The 7,759-nt window shown below is 35.1% G+C and overlaps 1 protein-coding gene across 1 annotated transcript in view; it reads left to right on the top strand.

Moving 5' to 3' along the window:
• The window catches only part of LOC117330878 (calcium-dependent protein kinase C-like), a 224,205-nt gene that overhangs the window by 208,779 nt on the left and 7,667 nt on the right, over window positions 1–7,759 (top strand). The gene's annotated exons all lie outside the window — the stretch shown is intronic.

Here is a 7,759-nt window from a genome sequence, read left to right as displayed (position 1 = left end):
TCGATGTACAAACATCTACTGTATACACCAGGTAAAACTGTGTTATCATCAACTCGATGTACAAACATCTACTGTATACACCAGGTAAAACTGTGTTATCATCAACTCGATGTACAAACATCTACTGTATACACCAGGTAAAACTATCTGTTATCATCAACTTGATGTACAAACATATACTGTATACACCAGGTAAAACTGTGTTATCATCAACTCGATGTACAAACATCTACTGTATACACCAGGTAAAACTATCTGTTATCATCAACTTGATGTACAAACATATACTGTATACACCAGGTAAAACTATCTGTTATCATCAACTCGATGTACAAACATCTACTGTATACACCAGGTAAAACTATGTTATCATCAACTCGATGTACAAACATATACTGTATACACCAGGTAAAACTGTTATCATCAACTCGATGTACAAACATCTACTGTATACACCAGGTAAAACTATGTTATCATCAACTCGATGTACAAACATATACTGTATACACCAGGTAAAACTATGTGTTATCATCAACTCGATGTACAAACATCTACTGTATACACCAGGTAAAACTATCTGTTATCATCAACTCTATGTACAAACATCTACTGTATACACCAGGTAAAACCGTGTTATCATCAACTCGATGTACAAACATCTACTGTATACACCAGGTAAAACTATCTGTTATCATCAACTCGATGTACAAACATCTACTGTATACACCAGGTAACACTATGTTATCATCAACTCGATGTACAAACATCTACTGTATACACCAGGTAACACTATGTTATCATCAACTCGATGTACAAACATCTACTGTATACACCAGGTAAAACTATCTGTTATCATCAACTCGATGTACAAACATATACTGTATACACCAGGTAAAACTATGTGTTATCATCAACTCGATGTACAAACATCTACTGTATACACCAGGTAACACTATGTTATTATCAACTCGATGTACAAACATCTACTGTATACACCAGGTAAAACTGTGTTATCATCAACTCGATGTACAAACATCTACTGTATACACCAGGTAACACTATGTTATCATCAACTCGATGTACAAACATCTACTGTATACACCAGGTAAAACTGTGTTATCATCAACTCGATGTACAAACATATACTGTATACACCAGGTAAAACTATCTGTTATCATCAATTTATGTCTCGTCAGTTATCTAAGAAAATATTACCAGGTGCAGATTTTACTGCCTAATTTGATATTCTATATCAATTCTATATAGTTTGTAATGTGATTGTGACATCATCGATTATAACGTGATTTCGACATCATCGATTATAACGTGATTGTAAGTGACTAGGTTAAATAGTACAGATTTATGCTGTATTTTAACGAGGACAGAATTTTAACGAGGACAGATTTCTGTTATACCTGGCAGGAACCTGCCATCAGGCACTACAGAGATAAAACGGCCTGTACATCGCAATCAACAACTGGAAAAATACTCACAGCTAGGAAACCTGTTCAAGGGAAGGAGACTGTTGTAAACTTTGCTCAATGATACCAGATTCAAACAAGTGTTGAAGATGCAGTCATTAATATTGTATTAGATGTGTTAACAGGAATGAAAATGAATATTTAGTTTTAACAAATGTTGTGGCCTCAATATGGTTCTGTTCCCCCTGTCTTGCCACTGTGGAGAAAACCTCCAAACAGAAATTCAAATCGAATGGCTGTGTGCTGAAATAATGGAGATGCTTGAGAAAAAAATTAATAATTGGAGACAAGTATTCAAAGTAAGAGCAGCGAGAAAAAAGTAAAGAAAATAATTAGACAAGATTTTTAGAAAAATGTAGAAGAAAATGGACAGCATCAACAAGTCAAACAATTGAACAGACACCATTACACAGAAGTTATCACGGAACTCAAAGAAAACAATAGAAGCCAACATCATTGTGTGTTTATTAAAGGAACAATCTAACGCAGATGGAGCCACGAGACAAGAGGCTGATGACAAGGAAATATAGGATCAAGGGTGAAATCCAGACTTCTCTTGGTTTCTTTTACATTGTCTTAGAGAAAGAAATTGCTCTTCAAAACATATCTACATTGAAAAACAGCAACAAATACAATGAAATACACATCAACAATGAAAAAGGAACGGGGAAACTGCTTTGAGAATTGAGGCAAAGATAAAGAAAGAATTGAATTGGGGGAATTCATTACATTGGGTACGTGGACCACTGTGGAACAGAAAGGTCGTCCAATTGGCAACCAGAAAGAGATGCATGCAAACCAATTCTGATGTATGTATGTGTGGACACCCTCACAAACTGGCATGCGGACAGATTCCGATGTATGTATGTGTGGACACGCTCACAAACAGGCATGCAGACAGATTCCGATGTATGTATGTGTGGACACGCTCACAAACAGGAATGCGGACAGATTCCGATGTATGTATGTGTGGACACACTCACAAACTGGCATGCGGACAGATTCCGATGTATGTATGTGTGGACACACTCACAAACTGGCATGCGGACAGATTCCGATGTATGTATGTGTGGACACACTCACAAACAAAAGTGATCAACTTAAATGTATCATCAGAGAGGAGAAGTTGGATATCATTAGAGTGGTTGAGGTCATTCCTTAAAATTCAAGGTACCAAATAAACAAGTCCCGAGTTGGACATAGATGGATTTGGGAAATGGACCAAAAAAATGGATTAAGAACCATGTACAGAGAAGAGCAACACTATGAATACTGAGAACAAACAATCTAAGCTATGACAACAGACTGAGGATTCTGATTTACCTTCACTAAAACACAGACGGCTTGGAGGAGACATGATCCAGGTATACAAACAGACGGAGGATTCTGATTTACCTTCACTTAAACACAGACGGCTTGGAGGAGACATGATCCAGGTATACAAACTAACACATAGAGGATAGGACCGAGTTGTCGCTGAAGGACTTTTAATTTTAAATGATAACAAAAGAACAAGAGGCCACACTCCGACACTAATGAAACGAAGAAGTAGACTATACACTTTCAGTTTGAGGATTGTAAATCATTGGAGAGTCTTCCTGATGCCGCGGTTATGTCACCAACAGTCAATACATTTGAATCCAAATTAGATAAACACTGACGGCAACCTGAATGCATTTTTAGCTCGTCTCTTCGAAGAAGAGTGAGAGCTTATGTCGTCACTCCGGCTTCGGCGTCGGCGTCGGCGTTGGTTTTCCAAATGTTAAATTTTTGGTGCAAGTGTTGAAAGGCATAGTAATTTATGGTAATATGGTCCCTGTGGGGGTCAAACTATCCCCTGCCGGAGTTAAACTAAAAGATTTTTTGGAAAAAAACAGATTTTGGAAAATTTTTGGACTTAGAAAATGTTTGTGTTAAGTTTTTGGTGCATGTGTTGAACGGCATTAATACATCACTTTATAATTGTACTAGGGTGCTGATAATTGGCAATAGAGTCCCTCTGGGGCTAAACTATCCCTGCCAGAGTTAAACTAAAAGTTTTTTATGGGAAAAAACCAGAATTTTCAAATTTTTAGACTTAAAATATTTCTGCGTTAAGTTTTTGGTGCAAGTGTTGAAAGGTATTAGTACATCACTTTATAATTGTACTAGGGTGCTGATATTTGGCAAAAGAGTCCCTCTGGAGTTAAACTATCTCCTGTTGGAGTTAAACTAAAAGATTTTTTGGGAAAAAACCAGAATTTTCTTTTTGGTGCAAGTGTTAAGAGGTTTTAATACATCACTTTATAATTGTACTAGGGTGCTGATATTTGGCAATAGAGTCCCTATGGAGTAAGACAATCCCTTCCTGGAGTAAAACTTAAAAAAAAAAATTGATTTTTCTTTTTAAATCTGTGTTTTTTTGTTTTTGTTTTTAAATCTTTGGACTTTGTGTTAAGTTTATGTTGTGAGTGTTGAAAGGCATAGTAATACATGGTATTAGGTTTCCTTAGGGGGTTAAACTATCCCTTGCCGGAGTTAAACTGAAATATTTTTTTCGGGAAAAAACACATTTTTTATAGTTTTTGTGCAAATGTTGAAAGCTATTAACACATCACTTTATGATTGTACTAGGGTGCTGGTATTTGGTAAAAGAGTCCCTATGGAGTTACACTATCCCTTCTTGGGGTGAAACTGAAAATAAAACAATGTGAAAATGCTCACAATTGACAATTTATACCGGTCCACAGTTTTCAAGGGAGACAACTCTCTTTAGGATAATATTTTGTCAAAAAATTGAAGAAATATGTCCAAAAGCAATTACATTTGTTTTTAATATATTCATTTAATCTACAACAGCATAGCTTGTCTCCCGAATGTTTGTCAATAAATAATTTATATATATATAAATTGGTATGGTTTTGAAAATTGCATGAACTCACAAAACATAATCTGATCAAGTAAACAATATAAATATTATTAATGCAATTTGCGAAACCATTCCAATAAATATATTTTAATTATTTATTGACAAACATTTGCAAGACGAGCTATGCTGTTCTCCAACAGCTCTTGTTAACCATGAGATAGATAACAATAAACTTACTCAAATTCCGGAAGTCATCATAACATCACTGATGTTAACCTTTACGATCTATATATATATATAGGCATATTAAATACCTGCATTCAGTACTATTATTATTATTAAAAGCTAACGGACAATAAGCATTTATATATATTACTGTATCTAAAATGCCAAATGAAGATAAGAAAGTATACATGTAGCAGAACTGGGTATCCGCTGTTACCACTGCGCTATGAAGAAACACTTCCGTGAACAAATTAAGATTAATATTTATTAACAAAACTGGCCTACTTGTATCTTGTGTATTTCATGCATATTTCAATACATGATGCCGTAAAATCAAGATGCTCTTTAATCATAAGTAACTCAAAGCATATGGCAATTATCAAAAACAACATCAGAACAATGTTTTCTTACATGTTTACAAAGCAGACGAAGTTTCAACATAACATCAGAACTAGAATGTTATTTTCCCAAAAACAATATTTTCACTTTTAAAAGAAATATGTTTGAAAGGGAAAAAATCAATTTACTTTTTATGAATAATTTCAGTAGTACAGAAAAGAAAAAGCAGTAAACAATTGATATTAAATTTATCAATTGCATCTTCCTTCAATAGTATAATATGGAGATGTCATCATTTAGAAGCTTGGCAGTACTGACCCTTTCAAAAGCACATTAGCTATTATGTCCTATTACGTCCTGTTAGGTCCCATTACGTCCTATGATGTCCTATTGCATCCTTATGGTTTTTCAGCGGATGAGTAGGGGTCAGTGACTGATGCTTTTCTAGTGCAATCACACAGAAACGCCACAACTGGTCACAGTAGCATGACAGTACACGTCACATAACACTGACAACAGGCTAATCAGTTTTGTATGATATGTATAAATTGAATCGGCTGATTTGCTGCTGGCCCTACACCTAATGAATAGGATTTAGTTATTATGGAACTGAAACCTATCAGCTAAGATTACTTCAAATTGTTGCTAGCACACCCATGATGGAATATCCCTTCTACAGTTAATAACAATTAATTACCACCACTATAAGATTTTAAAAAAATAAACAGCAATGCACATCCATTACCATGTGTTTGGTGCCTCCAAACTAACTGTAAAGATGAATATTGATATTCACAAGAAACGTCAGCAATTGAAATCGAGTGTGAAAAAGAATTGAGAGTTAATGGACATTTGGTGCCATTTTCAACATTAAAAGAGCATATATCTATGTCAGTCTAAAAAATGTGTCTCCTGAATTTGATTAGATGGATGAGGTTACTTGTTCTGAGTAGCCAGATGAAAATGGACTTAAGCGGGCTATAGACAAGATGGACTCCGATTAGGTGGGGAATAAACCATTGATCAGGGTACATGATACTGTAATAGATGGATTGTCTGTCGACTGCAGTGTCAGGTCCAATGTGTCCTTAGCTTGTCTCCAAGATTGTAAAACGTGTATTGGTAAACAAATTCTACAGCAGTAACGGGGGAATACAATTTCTCCTGATTCCTCAAATTGTAAATAAATTGTGATAGGAAGAAGATTATATCTCCAACTTTACATGTTTGAAGTATGAGAGGTTGAGCCTGATGGCAAGATATGTCATTCTTACATCAATCACAGTGTTAGAGGATTTTTAAAGGAATTCCTTTGGGCGTATTATTGATTGTTGAATGCTTCCTTTTTTTAATCAAATGATGCTATAGCAACTAATAAATCATAATTCATATCCAGTTATAATGAATATTGGATTTTCATTGAAACTCATTTCCACCTTTTATATGTACAGTGAATATTTTTAAGATGCTGGTTATGACAATAAAATTTGATGAGAAATAATTTTTATGATTTTACACTTTACAAAATTGTTGTTGTCAATATAGCATATTAAAGCGTTCTTTTTTGTGTACCTAAGTTATAGTAGATTGTAAGATTTTCTAAATTAGGTTTTCCTCAGAGACACTTCTATAGAGACATAGTACCACTATATTCCTAAACATCAAGGTCATACTACCACTATACACTCAAACATCAAGGTCATAGTATGTACACTATATACCTAACATCAAGGTCATTGTACCACTATATTCCTAAACATCAAGGTCATACTACCACTATACACTCAAACATCAAGGTCATTGTACCACTATAAACCCAAACATCAAGGTCATTGTACCACTATATGCCTAACATCAAGGTCATTGTACCACTATATACCTAAACATCAAGGTCATTGTACCACTATATACCCAACGTCAAGGTCATTGTACCATTATATACCTAAACATCCAGGTCATTGTACCACTATATACCCAACGTCAAGGTCATTGTACCACTATATACCTAAACATCAAGGTCATTGTACCACTATATACCTAAACATCAAGGTCATTGTACCACTATATACCCAACATCAAGGTCATTGTACCATTATATACCTAACAGCAAGGTCATTGTACCACTATATACCCAAATATCAAGGTCATTGATAAATAGATTATGTGAACTCTGTGTGAATTCTTCTGAAGTTTTTTCTTAGTTTGTCTATTTACCCAGTATATTTTCTGATTTCCTTTCTCTTATTGTGCGTGTATTAGTGAAAGTGTGTGAGTAAGTATCATATATGTTGGGGAAAGCATCTAGTAGCCTTCAGGCTGTATATAATGCTCATTAAAGAAACAAAACCAATGTAATTGTGTCATGATTTTCTCATGATAATTTTATGTTAATCTTATGCATCTGAATGTTTGTCGATGTTGTCTATTTCCAGCTGCGTGACAAACATCGTAACAACAAGGTACAAGTGGGTTGGATCAGTAAAAAAAAATCCTATATTTGTAAGACTTAGAATCTGTAGGATAAAGATGAACTTAGTGGTAATGGTTTTCAGAGATACCCTCTCCTCTGCCACCTCCAACCCCACCATACCCTGCACCAGTCTTCAGGCTTTAACCGGTTACCCCCTAAACCTTGGAAATATGTATGAAGAGAAGTTAAACTCCTGAGTACAGATGTACCAGTGTATAAAAACTAGAGAACACATCCCAAATCCTACTTAGTGGCCAGGTGCCATTTCTTAATGTCAGCATACATATATACCCAGAGAGACTGTGTACAACATTATTTCAGCCATCAGACTTCAACTTTGAACTTGTGGAACAGTCAGACAACCCTGCAGATTAGAAGTCAGAACTCCGGTTCTTA

The sequence above is a fragment of the Pecten maximus genome, chromosome 1, assembly GCF_902652985.1.
Source record: "Pecten maximus chromosome 1, xPecMax1.1, whole genome shotgun sequence".
Taxonomy (NCBI): Eukaryota; Metazoa; Mollusca; class Bivalvia; order Pectinida; family Pectinidae; genus Pecten; species Pecten maximus.
Note: the sequence above shows the minus strand (reverse complement) of the source record. Positions and strands in the feature narration are given on the sequence as shown.